Below are 17,916 nucleotides of genomic sequence, written 5' to 3' on the forward strand. Positions count from 1 at the left end.
CGTATCCCAGAATTGCTTGGATGACTTTTGTCTCCTTTTCTGCCATTGTAGATATTTTTTTTATTTACACAGGAATAGTTTGTATTACATTTGACGGACCAACATTCATAAATTTTTTTTTTTCTTTTGTGTTACAAAGTTAGTATTTTTTACCTCTTAGACTACATTACACACTTTGTGTTTTACTTTCTGTTCTTCAATGGTAACAGATTTGTTGTATTAGAAAAAGAGTTCCTTGTATTTTCACTTCCTTCTAAGTGTGTTTCAAAAAAACTTGATAAAAACTGTGCACGAAACAAAAATGTATATATGCCATAAGAAGACATGAAGTTTCATTCTAAACAAGAATTAACACAAGCAGAACTGGAGGAAATGTATACAAATAAGTTCTAAAGCCATGAATAATGCTGAACAATAATGCAACAGGTCAGCTACATATTTGTATCAATGATTTCTGTATTGGGGTAGGGGGGAGGGTGTTTACCTCGTAAACAAACCTATTCATTTTACCCTATATGAATAGGACTTACAACAGGAAAGGAATAAATTGCTTTCAACCAAAAACAAAAACTTTCTTGGAGCAATTACAGAAGCTTTATGCGTTAAATTGTAAATTTAATCAAGCCGACAGTGGTTAAAGTGGTTAACAAATCCATTAATCTTCAATATTTAACACTCAGATACTTTTCATATTTTAAGCACAGAAATCACATGGATCATGTTTGAAATTGTTCCACTTGGAATACATTATTTGAGGTTAAAGTTGTCTAAGTGAAATTAATGGCCTTCAGTTGCATGGGATTTTAGTATCTTGACAGGGCCTAAAAAAAAAAATTGAACTTTTCCTCAAAATGCTCCTTTAAACATCTGGATATGAGCAAGATGCAATATGATGTATGTTATGTTCAAGATCTCAAACAATAGCAAGATTTTTGGGGTTTTTTTTGTACATTTTTGTCATTTTTTATGTTTTAAACAGTGTTCTGTTTTCTTCTGGTAGAGGGAAATCTTAACTTCCAGATATATATTATTTTGCAATCTCATGTTATTATAATCAAAAGTAAACTTTTTAATAATTATTTTTCTACAAAAATGTGTGAAATAGTTCTTTTTTTTGAGGAAGAAATCACAGAGATGGGCTTTTAACTATTTACTTCCAAGTTTATCCAATCATGCAACATATTTAGAATATTTCCCTCTTAATCTGTTTATGTAGATAACAAAGGTTACTAGATGAGTGAATAGTGAGTGGGGATGGGGAGGGGGTAGACGAGGATTGATGGGTGAAAATAGGAACATTCGGTGCAAGGGACCAAAATTTGTAATATTTCATACAATGCATTATATCGTTTTGTAATATTTGATTTCAACATTATAAAAGGAAAATAAACTTGAGAAATATAAGATCATACATTCCTTTGTTATCATTTACTTACAGTTACATCTTTTATTTATTGTTTTGAGAAGAGAAAGATTATTCACAATAAATGGTTCTAAAAGTTTTGTGCAACAGAAAAATTATTTGAGGAATGAAGCAAAGAGCATTAGTGACCATTATTTAATTTCTAGCAGATTTGGTGGTTAAGCAGATGTTCTAGAAGGTTGTTATAAAGTCATTTATTTCTGTACACAAATCTTGCTTATATTTCATTGCATATTTTCTAATTCCTACCACATCATGTTTGGCCACTATTAGCTTGTAAATAGTTTACCAAGTATTGACAACTTCCATTACAATTTGTAAATTAACCTCACAGTTTAGCAAGACTCTAAAAGTTTAGTAGCAAGTAGTTTTAGCTATTTTGCGGTAAAGTATATATTTTATCTTACAGATTCTCAAGGTTATGTACCTTACAATTAATCCCATGAAAGGTGATATTATAAACATTGCTTCAAATTATAATTTTTATAATTCTCTGGGTCTTTGTTTAGGGTCCAAATTCCTGGTAGGTCTAGAACAGTTCAAAATTGTTCATATTTTTAATAATTTCCACAAATTCTCATGTTCCAAATAGCAAAATATTTGAAGCTTTGGGCAGTTTCCTTCATGCCTATTTTTTGGTTTTACTTAAGACTTCCAGTGGGATGGCTAATTAGTTTCTACCAAATAGAGCAACTTGTATATTCATACTGAATCCTAATTCTCAGTCTTCTCTTGAAAACAAAGACTGTGGATTCAGTCTAGGCCTACAAACCTTGACATGCCTTATATACACCCCCCCCCCATGAGAGTACCATACACCCCCCAATAAGAGTACCATACACCCCCCATGAGAGTACCATGCTGAAGTCATCCCTCTAGTGATTACACCAGGGAGTTGTTACGTTCCATAACAACTCCCTGATAACACCACTTGCTAGCCGGTTTGGACAAACAGAAATTACTTCACAGTTGGAACAAAACAATGACCTTGTTTAGACTCAAGTAACCAATGAGGTCATTTGATAAAAATTTCACTAGTGTTGTAATAATATATACATAATGAAAGAAAGAAAACAGAGTTCTCGTATTTTACTGACCTGTAATGTATGTGCGGAGGAGTTCTTGAAAGTCTCAAGCATCAAAGGAGTCTTGTGCTCTGCTGCCACAGCACATATTTGTCTTCTTCATAGTCACATGCATAGCTAAGTATCAGTACTGTAAGACAAGTACTGAACTCCAGGGAAGGTATTAAGGTGATATTAGTATAAACTAACACAAAGGTTAAATTAAAAAAATGTTATGAAATGTGTCAAACCACATAAATAGTTGCAATTGAATAATGAGGTTACGACAACATCCAAGGTTTCCTCAATCAAATCTCATTCTAGCAGAAAGGGTTTTTATACTTATCTTTAATGTTAGAAATGTGTTTAGTGCCAGCAATGTGTTTGTCGCCAAGTCTACACAGTTTCAGTTACAACATACCACTCTGTTCCCTACATAAAGTGGAAACAGTTGCAATATCCATTCAGTTTTCCTTAATGCTGATATGAACTTTCACAAGTTAAAATCTGAAAAAACATCATGACTAAGACTTTATCTTAAACATGTTTCTCCATACCCTATTAAACTTTAACAAACCAGTGATTTTTTACTCATGCCGTGCAATTTCTTTCTTACCTTCTTTCTCCATGGTAAATCTGTTTGCCCATAGTAGTACCAGAGTTCTTGAACATGTTTCATATCTTTTAGGGCAAACAAACAGAGACAGACTCTTCCTTCAAGTGTCTGTTTCTTCACAACAGAATTGGCCTCCCTGCCAATCTCATCATTTACCATCTTTGCAACACAGGCTGTGTCTTTAGCATCAATACTGAGGGCAACAAATTGAAAGTTTAAGTGGATTATAAAAACAATTCAGAATGACTATGAAACCAAAGGAGCAGGACTGAACAACTGTAAAAGTTGAAACACTGTTTAGAGAGCTGCATAGACAGATCACTCCAATACATAAGATAGTCAAAGCCAAAAGGATTTTTTACATGTATGATAGGAAAATGAATGTAACATTCTGGAGGAATATGCATCCAATTCTTATTGAATATAACCCCTTTTTATCATTGATATTTGTTGCTTTTATTCAATGGACACATGATTGCTTATTAGACTGTTATTCTCTGTGATGTCTTTAATTATGCTGATAGCTTATATATGATTCTTAGTGTAGTATAAAAGTTATTTCAAATTTAAGACCAACAACAACATGAAAAAGATTTCAAACACCAATATCAAACGTCTCTCAAATTAGCTTGAAAATGGAAAACTATCAAATGACTCCATATCAATACTTCTTTAATTCCCTGTTGCCCACCCAGTCCTTGCTCACCCCCTCTTCCTCAGTAAATTAGGCTAGCATCCACTGCCAGATCACTACATCCAAAGTTGTACACAAGTCTATGCAAATTTTACTTTTGTCAACATATGAATAGGCTGGCTTCTCCCATTTGACTGAGTGTAGTGTTAAGCAAAATGTGGTTGGCATATGGTGCCAGCACTCCCTTGTCCCTACCTTATAAACACCCATCCCTCTCTCCCCAGTCCTCCCCTCTTCCCAATTTATTATTCTTAGCTCCACGATCCACTTCCAGGTGACTACATGTAAAACTTGTAAGCATGGCTATGCATTTGTTTTGTTTTTCAAAAAAAAAAATTGTTTTTTCTTCTAAACAAATGTTTAGGCTAGATTTTCTGCACTCCCTCTCTTCTACATTCCACAAAACATTAAATATCAACCTCTGGTCATGCTACCCTGAGTCCTCCCCCCCCCCCCTCTCTCCCTCCATCTGACAAATCTTCTGAAAGGAGACTTTTATTTGTAGAAATGTGTACCTAAAATTCTAGGGTAAGTTAGGTTACTCCCCAAAAATTACTAGTGCCTTTCATTTTCTCCTGGCAATAATAACATCTTTCTCACAAATTAGTGATTGATATAGTCAAAATTTGAACCCTGGATGTTGAGAATATTTATAGAAAAAAAATATGCATATTTTAAATTGTTATCTTTGATGTTGTGAATAGTCATAAAACAAATTAAACATATACAGACCATAAAATGGGAAGCAAACATTTTAACTTACCTTTCTATAATTCCACCATTCTCATACAAGTACATGGCGGTGTTGCCAGCTTTCTTGGTTCTAGCTCTATTGGATGCCTCCTCAGGTGAAATGATTTCTCCTCTTTATTCTAGCTAGAAATCACCTTGCCTGATTTCCTTTGTTGCAAACACTTCCCTTCCTGTCAAGACCTTAAAAAAGAAATGGGTTGAACAGGGAAAGAAAATAGAAGAATTCTTTGATGTTGCATTCAATGTCTTCAACCTTGGACAGCCTCACTTCCTGCGTTCCATATCGGATTGGGAACAATCACAGAATACCATAAACAGTTTGTGTTCTGCAAGTGATTCTGTTCTTAAATAATCTCCCTTCTTTCTGCTCACCACCATCCCTCCATCTGTACAACCATTATAATGATACAGTAATGTTATCAAGACCAACTCACCCACCCCCCCCCCCCACCCCAGAAAAGGAAAGTGTCATAAAGTTCCATAAAGCTGTTTCAACAGTACTCTGCATTACCCTGGTACTATACATATTACAAAATATGAGACAGACACTGTGCATGATCCAACCCCCCTCACCCCCACCCCTCCCCACAGGTGGCAGGACGGAAAATTGGATTGTCTTGATAATAGTACTCCATTGAGCAACAATAAATGGAGGTACTTTCCTTTTTTAAACTTGATAAATTTACCCCAATTGGACATTCAATCATTTTATGTGTTCATGTAGAATATATGAGAATAGTTTGGATAGTAAAGATTTCCAGTTGGCCTTTCCTATGTAGTATGTAAGCTAATGCTTGATCAATTACACTTTGAAAGCCAAAACTACATTCTGTAGAATACTTTCAAGTGGTTACTGTAAGCTCTTGTTTAGGGATTATCATTCAGGTATGTTATTGCCCCGACTTTTCCAACATTTGAATCCCACAATCAATAAGAACATTTCTTGTCAAGTTCTATTTATTTTACTAAAATACTTTTCTCTGTTACCCTGCTGATTGATTTCTAATGGTGGTCTTTCTTCAGGAAACACTTACCACAGTTAGAGGTTGAAAAAGTTAGAGATATCTTTGAAGCCCTGCGAAAGGTTAAAACCCTCTATCATACTTAGTCTTGTTAAGACCATAGTTTCAGCTGCTTCAGTGTACACAGAGTACACCTTCCTTCTTTACACAAAGCTGAACACATCTTTGCTCAGAGTGCCCCCCTCCATACTTGATGTTTATATTCATTCCTAGGGTCTTGTACATTTCTCAATAGTTATCTTATCGTTCTGAGCTAAACGGTCTTTCCGATGTTTTAAGGCAGATTTGCCAAAGTAAAGTGAAGCAGCTAAGCAGATAGCCAGAAGGGCTCCTCCTTCATACATTCATGTATGTCCTGCATCCCACCCTCATGATTTGCTCTGTAAACACTGATCACCATGGCAGAGCAATTTTGTACAAATCCCGCATCTCTTATATGAATAAAGATTCATGTTGTTTGGAGGAATGTCCAAGATTTTTGTAACAGACAGAATCCTCAGCGAGGTGGTATTCAGTGAATGATCTACTTCAGATACTGGGTATACTGGAATTTATCTTAAACATGTTTCTCCATACCCTATTAAAGTTTAACTATGAAGTAAATATTTACTCATGCCTTGCAATTTCTTTCTTACCTTCTTTCACCACGGTAAATCTGTTTGCCCATAGTCGTACCGAAGTTCTTGACCATGTTTTATGTCTTTTAGGGCAAACAAACAGAGACAGACTCTTCCTTCAAGTATTTGTTTCTTCATAACAGAATTGGCCTCCCTGCCAATCTCATCATTTACCATCTTTGCAACACAGGCTGTGTCTGTAGCATCAATACTGAGGGCAACAAATTGAAACTTTAAGTGGATTATAAAAACAATTCAGAATGACTATGAAACCAAAGGAGCAGGACTGAACAACTGTAAAAGTTGACACACTGTATAGAGAGCTGCATAGACAGATCACCCATTGTGTATGATAGTACATGCCAAAATGAAATTTTGACAGGTTAAATAGGAAAATGAATGTAACATTCTGGAGAAATTTGATTCAAGTCATATGTTTTGATGTACATTTGAAGTTGTCTCTTTTCACACAAAAGTCAACCCAAGCATCAAGTATGATTCCTGATTTGCAAGTTATTCATTCCAAGGTGCAAACATACAGTAGTTTGTGAAAGGTAAAAAAAAAAGGTTTGTTGTCAGTGCGTAACTCTGACATCACCCTCGTTTGCTTCAAGTCCACTTCTGGTGAAATATCAGTGTAATTCAAAGGTGATATCTCGCTCCATCAGACAAATCTTTGGAAAGTAGACTAGGTTTTATTTGTAGAAATATGCAGCGAATATTCTCAGGGAATTTAGGCTACGCCATGAAAAATAGTAGTGCTTTTCATTTTCTCCTGGTAATAATAAAATCCTACTCATAAATTAGTAAGTAGTATGACATTCGAACCCTCCATTTTGTGAATATTTACAGAACAAAATATGCATTTCAAAGTTTAAATTGTTATCCTTAATGTTGTGAATAGTCAAAGAAAAATAAACATTTACAGACCATAATATGGGAAGCAAACATTTTAACTTACCATTCTATAGTCCACCATTCTCATAAAAGTACACGAAGGTGTTGCCATCTTTCTTGGTTCTAGCTATTTTGGATGCCTCCTCAGGAGAAAGTATTTCTCCCCCATACTCTAGCTAGAAATCACCTTGCCTGATTTACTTTGTTGCAAACACTCCTCTTCCTGTCAAGATGTCAAAAAAGGAATGGATGGAAAAAGATTTTCTGATACAGGGAAAGAAAATAGAAGAGTTCTTTGATGTTGTGTCCAATGTCTTCAATCTTGGACAGCCTCACTTCCCGCGTTCCATATCGGATTGGGAACAATCACAGAATACCATACACAGTTGGTGTTCTACAAGTGATTTTGTTCTTAAAAAATCTCCCTTCTTTCTGCTCACCCCCATACCTCCATCTTTACAACCATTATAATGAAACAGTAATGTTATCAAGACCAACTCTTCTAAATGAACACCCCCCATCCCCCCACTCACAAAAAGGACAAAACAAAATGAGAGACACTGGGCATGACCCCCTCATCCCCCCACCCCACCCCAATCCCAGTGGCAGGAAGAAAAATTGCTTTGTATTCATAATAGTATTCCATTGAGCAACAGTAAATGGCGGTACATTCCATATTGGAACTAAATCAATTTACCTCACTGGGACATTCAGTCATCTTGTGTGTTCATTTAGAATATGAGAACAGTTTGGAAAGTAAAGACCTCAAGGTCAGTGCTTTTTGAAAACTTCTAGCAATTTAAGCATGCCAAAATTTAGGGCCAATACAGACTACCTTGAACATACTGTACTCCAATGTCAGTAAAAGCAATTTGACCAACGTTCAAGTTGAAATTTTTAGTGTTAGTTTTATAGTTTAAGCTGTGGATCATTTCCCACTTGAATTTGATGCACTATCATACAGAATATCCTAAAAAGGCATTAAAAGATTTTTTTTTTACATCTTACCAATGGTATCAATGATGAACCTCACTTGAAAGTCTTCCTTATCACACTCTGATTGTACATGATGGAGGCAGTCCTGGTGTAGGGTGATCTTATTATGAAACTACATAAAAAAGAGAGATAACATCACAAAACATTTAAAATCATTAAAACAATACACATGCAACGACAATAAAAGCAGTAAGTTAAAAGCAGAAGCAAAACTGGATGATGTCCCATAAGTCGCCGCTTAAGAAATAATTACTACTGTTTAATCTAATAATAGGTAGAAAGTTTAAAGAAAGAATTCTTTAATATGGTTTGTTTCATTTTTTTTTTTCCATTTTGTATCAGAGACATGTTGCTCTGAAAATGAATATTTGTTAAAAACAAATTCAAGTGGCAAGGTATGATCCAGAGTAGTTAAGACTCACAGCAACTTTTGATTATTTATAGCTTCCACACCAAAGATAGCCACTATAAGTACCAGCCATAACTAGTGATTATCTAATGGCAGATGATATTTCCTTTTGCACAAGTGTAGAATCCAAATTCATTTATAATCAAATGAGTTATTGGTTAAATGATAAAAAACAGGTTGGAGTGGAAATTTACCCTTATAAAATGGGAGTTTTCATTTGCATTCAGTAATTTATGTTGTTATTTTGAGGTTAATAGTAAGGGGCTGGTTTAGAAAATATCATGGTCCATGGTAGCCCCCTACTTTAAAGGTACAGAAATATTGCAGCACTCTATCAGTACCTGTTGGCCAATAGCCGGCTGTATGTTTAAAGTGAGGTTTTGCAGCTGATAAACTTTTGCAGAACTTTGCTTAAAACTAACTTGTTAGTTTTGTTGAAATACCAACAAAGACATCATGGTGAAATTTGCAAAATGTAGAGATAATTGTTTATAGACCTAACTTGATCAGTACCTCTAAACAAAATTGTGATCTCTAGAGTGACTCACCATGAACCAACTGGAATATGCCCTCAACAATTAGCCTTGAATATATAAACATTTTTTGCACAGTAAATGTGTGAAGAAATTCTAGTTTCTGTATGGGACTGAAGTTACTGTTACATTTTCTTGAAAGTAATTATCAAAATATATGAAAATGCATTTAAGAAGTAGAAGCTTCTATACTATGTTTTCATTCATCAACATTTTGGCAGTTTGAGAAGATAACAGGTCATTTTGTCCCACTACCAGTTTGCACACTACCAGTGTGCCTCCCAAGTAGAAATCCTTTCAAATTCCCAAGTACCTAACAGTTTGCCTCCTCACATCTATCCAATGTGTACTTTTAAAAATTGCCAGATGCTGTTATGAATATTCAAATATTAGGATTAACTCTCAGATATTAGTGACAAAATGTCATGTTCAGCAAATTTAGAGTGGAATATCATATGTTCAGACAGGTACTTTATTGCTGAGAAGTGATGAAGGTTAAATGTGGGTCATCAACATGCATAAATTTGATGTGATTTAAGTAACAATGAAGTTTTACTTTCATTGTTTAGATATAAAAAGTTGTAAATAAGGACAATGTTCCACATGAACAATTTACTTAAATGTTAAATGGCACAGGCCTTGGCAACTCATGAACATATGCCATCAATGCCAACAACCAATCAGGTGATGAGCTGAGACTTGTAATCACATCAGCAACTTAAAGGAATTAAACCAATGCTCCCCTTTAAGATCACTACTCTCAGCTAATTCATCAGAGTCATCTAGGCACCTGATAGACAACAGCAATAGGACAAACCAAACTTTTCAAACCTACTTTTCTAATATCAAATATCACCTGTACTCATGTACACATTCCATCAATGACAAGGACCATGTGTCGAGCTGAGACTTGCAATCTCATCCACTCAGAAAGGATAATTAATATTCATCATATAAGTAAGATATTTTGTAACATTTTAGTTCAATAACACTATTTTCATTTTTAAGATGTAATGGCTGAATTGTATGCATTTATGATGGTATTTCTTTGCTCTACCATGTGGTGAGCAAGTTGAGCAGGAGCCAGTAGGAGTCAGCCTAGCTAGAAGTTAACCTTAGACAAAACAAAAATGATAATTTGCATGCAGAGAGGAAAAATGTTCTTTTTCAATCAGTTTAGTTACTGAAATATAATGGAATATATGCATTCGTACTGTCCAACAAACATGTCATTTTGGGGTTCAATTTTTGTAAATTTTATTTTGAATTCATCAATCTTTTTCTTCATTAGGATCACAACAGGAAAATGAGCATTTTATCCACTTGTGTAATCTTTGTATGGACAGTTGCCTAGTGGCCCTGGGCATGCTGAGTGAGACCTGCCCCAGCTGCCCTACTAAATTGGGAGGGTCATAAGGAGAGGAGAATTGTTTTCAACAAGGAAAACTAGCTAGACTTAAATGTCAATATGGTACTATCCATGATTAGACTCTTGCTGGTAATTGTTAAGGAATAATTCATGTTTATAGATTTTGTGTAGTTTCATGAATGAAAGTTTTTTGGATCACCTAATGACGGCATCAGCAGTGGGTTTGGAAAGTGGGTGGCCAAATTTGAATCTTCTCACTTAACAAGTACATCAGTGGCGCACAAAGCATGATATTTTCTTTGGATCACACAAATAGCTGCATAGAGCCTTGATGTCTGAATAAGGGGCAGGGGTCTAAGGGGAGGGGTGTCCATAGCTTATTTCCCAGATTTAGCCATGTGTTTGGCTCTGAAATTATGGTATCTGCATAAAGTGAATCAGAGAAACAAAACTGAAGGTTTTGGGGAAAAGTGCAATGGTCCACCCTTTCTTACCTTCCCTCCTCCCTCCCATGTTATCCAATCCATCCCCCCCCCTCCCTATCACACCTTCTCATGTTATAGATGTTTAGTGGGACAAGATTAAAGTAGAAGGCAGATACTGAGATACCAATAGATTAGCACTAAAAATTGGAAACGCAAACTAACATGGCCAAAGCTATTTGTTATAGGCCTCAGTAAACCAAGCCCAATCACTAATATTCATGAGTTGTGCACCAAAACAATAGGGATCACCAACTTCCCAACTTATTAACCAAGTATGGTATCACTCTAGTATGCATTTTGTAGAGATATTTTGTTCACAAGCTCATTGTCACATACACACCCAGACACCAACTTGATTGCATAAAGTTTAGTTGCCTCCAGTATGGGAAGTAATTAACAAGGAGCCAATCAATTGTTTCAAGACAATACAACTCACTGTGTATGGTGTTGTCTCCTTCTTCAGCATCATAACTACTGTGTTTATATCTTCGGCATCAATAATTTTGTCTATATAAAAGAAAAATATGTAATGACAACCTAGACCAGTAGAAATATCATGGCTTGCTTGCACTACTGATCATTATTTCGCTTGAAATGATAGTTAGTGTGAAGTTTTCATTGTTTACCAACAATTAATCACATAATTAAATTAGTAAGGAATGAGTTTGCATATGATTAACCACCAATAGAAATGACTTCCTTGCCAAAAATGAGCTATTAGCCACAAAAGTTGTTATTAATTAACTTTTACTAAAAAGTGCAAATTGTTCAAATCTGCATTGTTGATTAAGTAATGATCATAGTCATATTTACATGGGTTCAATCCAAATGGAAAAAAATAAACCAATGTTATAGCCATACAGGAATTAACATTCTAGTTTAGCAAATTTAACAAAATGGTAAAATATTCTCCAATATGATAATTTCTCACTGGTACATGTTATCACCTACAGTAATCAACCAAGAAAATTTGGTAAACAAACCACAATTATTAAATGTAACAGTCAATGCTATGTTTTTGGACTAATTGGCATAAGAATGGAATGATCCACACAACACAAATACAACTTTATGAAATGTAACAAAACATTCCCCCAATTATTGGCATGTAGAAATCTTGTATTGGTCCATAAAATTTGTTTTTACATTTTATGTTTGAGTTATAATAAAGTTTTCAAATTTTGGTAAGGTCAATTTATGTTGTACAGCAGCACATTCCATGCTTGATGAAATTGTACCTACTTTATAGTTGTGTATATATTGAAAACTTAATTCATAATTAATTTATGGTACCAACAATCCAACATAACATGGCATATTGGCTCATTTAACTATATAACCCAAGATTCCATTATAAGACATACACACACACATAATCACACAAAAACATGCAGACTTCACTATGTCTGATCAAACCTCTCACCTCTAATCTAGGATTTTAACTTTCTTGCTGGTCTCTTCGCACAAGTCCCTTGAATGATGATCTTTGAGCTTTGCATGGTGATTATCACACTGAAAATAAACAAGGTTTGAGGTTATAATGATGCATTCATAGTTTTAAACAGCGATGGACAACTTTTCTGGGAGTCCTCCTGTTCCAAAGTTTAATCTTTCCCTACCCCTCCTCCACACCCGTACCCACCATTCCCCAATAGCCTCCTTTACTCTCTTCTGCCCCCTCCCATACAACATGACAGGGAAAACTTGTAATACATGACTCGTAGACTGCTTCATTAACACTACTATGCCAAGAGTTTTAAAATGTCTTTGAATCCTAATTGTCACAAGCAGTTGACAAACTGTCCATACTTATCATGCCTTATCGATAACACAATGGCAATCCAATATTTGCAAATATTTAAGTACAATCACAAACAACATTAGCAATGGCAATACATCCAGGCCAGCCAAGTTGGTGTCATCAACAAAAATCAAAATTATGTTTCAACTGGATTCTCGACACTGATATTCTTGTCCTGGCCTTCACTCTGATTCTGACATGGCTTGGACTCAGGACACGTTGACTTGGACTTGATTTTGGACAAGTGAACCTGGCTTAGAGCCCTGCTATATGCCTCACTATTGGTTGCTCAGATCATATTAATTAGGTCACATGGGAAAATACTATATTTTATGAATTTTTAAATGGTAAATCTGAACTTCTTCAAATTGGCTGGCCTGGAGATACTGCTGCTGAAGTTGTGATTTTACTTAGATATTTGTAAAACATTAGATTGCCATGATTGTAGTTGTATAAACAATGATGAACCATATATAAAAGTGCTTTTCCAATGTAACAGCATGTTGGGCAAGGAAATGACAGCTACTGTAAAAAGGAAAGAGAACAGAATTAAAAATTACAGGACAAACATGAAATTACAACCACAAAAATTACAGAAACACATTCAACATTAATCAATAAGAAAAGCCACTGTAAGCTTGGATAAAAACAGTTCAGCACTGCAAGCAACAATTCCTGCTTTCCTGAAATGATGCAAGTGAAAGATAGTATAATTGACCCATGAACAGGAATTCCGATTCACAGCCTGACTGGACAAGCATAGCCAATGTTAGCTCACACATATAGTGACGTCTGTATGAAAAAATAATCAGAAATGCCTGCATGCATATAGCCACAACCAAAGATGAACAAATCATCAAACAAGAACATGAATAAGTAAATTCAGCCTGAGAGTTGATGATGGGGATATTTTAGGTTACAAACCAAAATTATCATCAACTCATGCACCAGTGCTCAACCTCTGACCAGTGAGAACTGCTTAGGCATACCTGATATTTATATAGGCTATCATTAATAAGAGAAAGCTGAACTTGGTCTGTCATTTCTCCATAACCTCAATTTTCGAGACTCACAAAACACACATCATTTCTATTCATAGCAGACATAACTCAAGTATCCATAGGACTCAGTCTGCCCTTTTACAGATGTCATGAAAATCCCTTTCTACTGTAACCCCTCTACTTCACCAATTTCTGGAAGGACCACTTTCATCATGCCACAAATGAGCTTTCTGCCAAAGTCTAACTGGACATACAATATATGGCCAAAAGGCTAGGTAATTAAACTACTGATGAACAGGACACTCTTGTCAAAATGCAAACATTCTACAGCCTCTGATATGGCAAGGTTCATCCTTGGCTTGCACAATGACAGACTGACTACCCATATCAGAGATATTCATTCCTACAATCTGACCAAGGATAATAAACCATACTCACTGTCTCAGACTGGAACTGTTTGTAAGTTGATCCTTAACTGCTCCAACCATCTGTGAGTCTACCTAGGTCCCCATCTATCAGTCCTGAGACAAGAGACACACCCCTTCACAGACCATACTTTGCTATAATAATGTTAATTAGTTCATTTTTCATTGCTATTTTATGTCTATTTGAAACTCATCAGTTCAACAATGTTATATGCTTTGAGGATGAATTTGAAAATTATGTCAACAAACATCACCTTTTTTACAAAATATTTAATCAAGGCATAATAGCGCAACTGATGAATTTGATTTGGTATCCACCATGTTGTACGATATCAATATTTAAGCAGGTAATCATTTAAACACTTTAAGATGGCAGCAAAATGAATTGATTAGCTGCAAACTCTCCTGTCCATCAAAAAATCACTGCAATATGCCATATATTCAAGTCACAATTCATTCTCTGAATACTTTATTTCAACATACTTCCATCTATTTCTATCTGCAGGTTTTCCTTCCAGTGTGTCATCACTTAAATTCTTTACCCTAGTCGCCATCAAAATCTGAGTAACTACTGTACAGTATAGGATTGCCCCTCTGTGAAGATACAAATAAATTAAAACATGGTAACTATCTTAGAAACTTACATGATGGGTTATTCAATACATTATGGGTCCAAAAGTGTGGCATTTTGATAAAATATTTACTTTCAAAATTTAATAAAAGTATTGTGAGTAAATATTATGACATAAAAATAGTATTTTTTATTGCATGTGCTACCAAGACACCAAGCTCACTATCTCCAAGTTAATAAAAGTCTTCAGTCTCAAAACCTGGTTTGATTATACATATTAGCTTCACCTTTTTATAACATTTCATACTATTAGTATTATCTCAACACAAATTTGTTACAGTACTTGGCTATCAAAGATTTCAATAACTATCAGGGTTGAAACTGAAATTTCTTTACTTTTCCAGGATTTTCCACTGGACAAATCAAAGTTATCCACTGTTGAATAAAGTTACTGACTGACTGGAGTAACATCACACAACACAAAACATGGTCTAGCCACTTACAACATCTTCAGATCAAGATGGAATAGAGTTCCTGACTGACTGGAGTCAAATCACACAATATGAAACATGGTCTAGCCACTTAAAATACTGCATCTTTAGATCTAACAGGTGAGACCTTGTGAACTGTGAAGGGTTATTTCTAACAGGAGACCTTTTGAACCGTGAAGGGTTATATCTGAAAGTAACTTGCAATAAAAGTACTTTTGATTAAGGGCAGAAGTACAGGATGCTACTACAATTCCATGCTGATTGAGCAGAAAAGGAGAGAGCTAGATGCTGTCATTCAAATTGGAAGAAGAATGTGAGTTCCTTAATAGAAAAAGGCAGTAATTTTACTTGTCAAAATATTAGAACTTTACTTCTTACATTGTGTGAATATGATACTTTTCACAAACATTTGCTACTTACATTTGTCCTCACTAGTACTTAAGCCGCAATCTTTGGCCTTTGTCCTTCACCTGGTGTTGCCTGGCTACATGGTGTGCAAGGTAGAGGACATGCTTCCCACAACTGACACACTGTATTGCACATCTATTCTCCATATTTGCCTATAGGAGAATATACGAGAATAAAAAAAATTGCTGTATCAAAGATTATATGAGATTCTGTATGGAAGGATCGATAAACATTTTGCCTGTGAGTCAAGAAAAGTATCTCAATGGGACATGATTAAAGTAATCGTGTGTTGAAGCGGTGAAGCCTTGAGAAAAGTGAGGCAAAGAGCCAGATCATTTATAAGTCGTCATACTTACATTGTCCATTCGACTTTGCAAACGGAATTTGATTTCACCCATTTTTCCGAAAGAGTAGGTGTACTTTTCACAAGAGAGACATGTTATGGTGACCAGATCAGAGTAGTAATTACTATACTTCTGACTTATAAGAACCAACTCTGAAACATTTTCTCGCCTCTTATGAACAAGTGGAGTGCTTTATGCAACTTTTAATGTCTGGAAAGTGTCATTTCCGGTATCAGAGAAGCATATGGCAAACATTTTCTTGCTTGTATTATTTTAGTGCTCCACTCAGATAGTGTCATAGTTGTCCCAGGAAAATGCAGTGAAGAAGCAACCCGCCCTCCACCTTCCACCCCACTCCCCTCCCTCTTTCCACACACCTACTTTTGTGTAATATTTCCATATTAGTCTGTGCATGCAGTTTTCAGTTAATGTTGCAAAGTGGGTAGTAGATTATGCAGGATAACAGATCCCACCTTATGAAGTGAGAGTGCAAACAGTTTGATGCATATCTACATTCAGTCACATATTGTCATCAATAGATGAGATGTTATCACGAGTAGTGGCTTGAGTGTGTTGGATTGCCTACAAAGCTTTGTCCAAACATGGTAAATGAATATCATTAGGCCTTTAAATCATAGTTGAGTAAATTTATGCAAATTGCCTGTAATTAAAGTTACTATCCAGAACATACCTGGCTATAGGCTTTGGCCTAGCCTACCTCAAGACTCAGATTACTGGCTAGGCTTTAGCCTGCTTTACTGCTTAGGCCCTATACCCTTTTGCCACACTAACTTGTACATTGTTGGGAATATGTTGCAAATGGAGAATGTGTTTGAATATTTGTACAATTCTAGTAGATATATTAATAGACTGAAATATTGTAGGCTTCGTTATGACCTAGGCGAACCTACGTTAGAATCTTACTCTTCAGTCTGGAAAGAACTGTGACCATACGCCAAAGAAATACGCCAAGGTGGATGTGGTTTTGTTCTGTATTTGTACGCCACACTATCTAAGCGGAGCACCACCATCGGTTGGCGCGGAGCGTACACAAAAAGTTTTGGTCAATAATGCCTCCCAGATCGCAGGAAATGGCACTTCCCGGACCATATAACTTACATCTGTATATAATTGTATATTTGGAGGTTTCGTGTAATGAAAATTTGGGTGAAATCATCATGCGTAATGGGGATAGTAATATATTAGTACCACCCTGGAACACATCACATGACCCTCCATGCATGGTACGCATGTATTTACTGTGTGAAAGTTTCTCCAGATTTATTTAACTCGATGGTGTGAACCATGTTGCGTCACTTGCACTGTGGCGGCTGAATTTTCCTCCACGCTTACGTGATACGCCACGCCAACTGTCGTACTTTTCCCTGGGGCAGTAATGTACGCCGTATGCCAAATTTATTGGCGTACACTTCCATACGCCAAAGATCTTTGTGTGAAAGGTCGTACTTTCCAGTATGGCTCTTCAGTAGACCAAGGGCAAGGTAGGCTATGTAAATGTCATCTTCAGTTATTCTGGCATGTGGATCTATCGTTAGGGATAAAGGATAAAGAAGGATAAAGACAAGTAAAATGCGGTGGTGATAATTGCTGTCATTAGGCTTAAGTCATTTCGCATCCAAAAGGACAGCCGTATAGCTAGTCTAGGCCTAGGGGCCTACAGTAGGCTAACTAGCCTACATCCAACTTTCCAAGGTCCAGTGAATAACAATACAGCACTACTCACTAGATCATTAGATGGGCAGACGACACTAAAGTAATTATATTCCTATGTAAATGCTTCTGCTATCGCTTCTTAATAATTACCTGTGAAGCTGCAGTACACTGCCACATTTTTGGCGAAATGCGGCACACGATATCACCATTTGGAGTGATTTATGTAAACTTTATCACTTTAGTTATGTCAAAGGCATACCGCATGTGTTTGTACTTCGCGCTGGTACTTTCTTGCCGTACAAAGCAAGGCTGAGGTTAGTTCC

At 35.9% G+C, this 17,916-nt stretch overlaps 1 long non-coding RNA gene across 1 annotated transcript; it reads right to left on the bottom strand.

Annotated features, from left to right (window-relative positions):
• Positions 1-14,759: 14,759 nt before the first annotated feature.
• On the bottom strand, positions 14,760-17,916 carry LOC139980259 (uncharacterized). Its single transcript, XR_011797484.1, has 4 exons — positions 17,744-17,916; positions 17,273-17,465; positions 15,588-15,727; positions 14,760-15,354 (listed from the first exon to the last, which is right to left on the bottom strand). It is a non-coding gene; the product is annotated as an uncharacterized lncRNA (long non-coding RNA).

Source organism: Apostichopus japonicus, chromosome 14, assembly GCF_037975245.1.
Source record: "Apostichopus japonicus isolate 1M-3 chromosome 14, ASM3797524v1, whole genome shotgun sequence".
In the NCBI taxonomy this organism is placed as follows: domain Eukaryota; kingdom Metazoa; phylum Echinodermata; class Holothuroidea; order Aspidochirotida; family Stichopodidae; genus Apostichopus; species Apostichopus japonicus.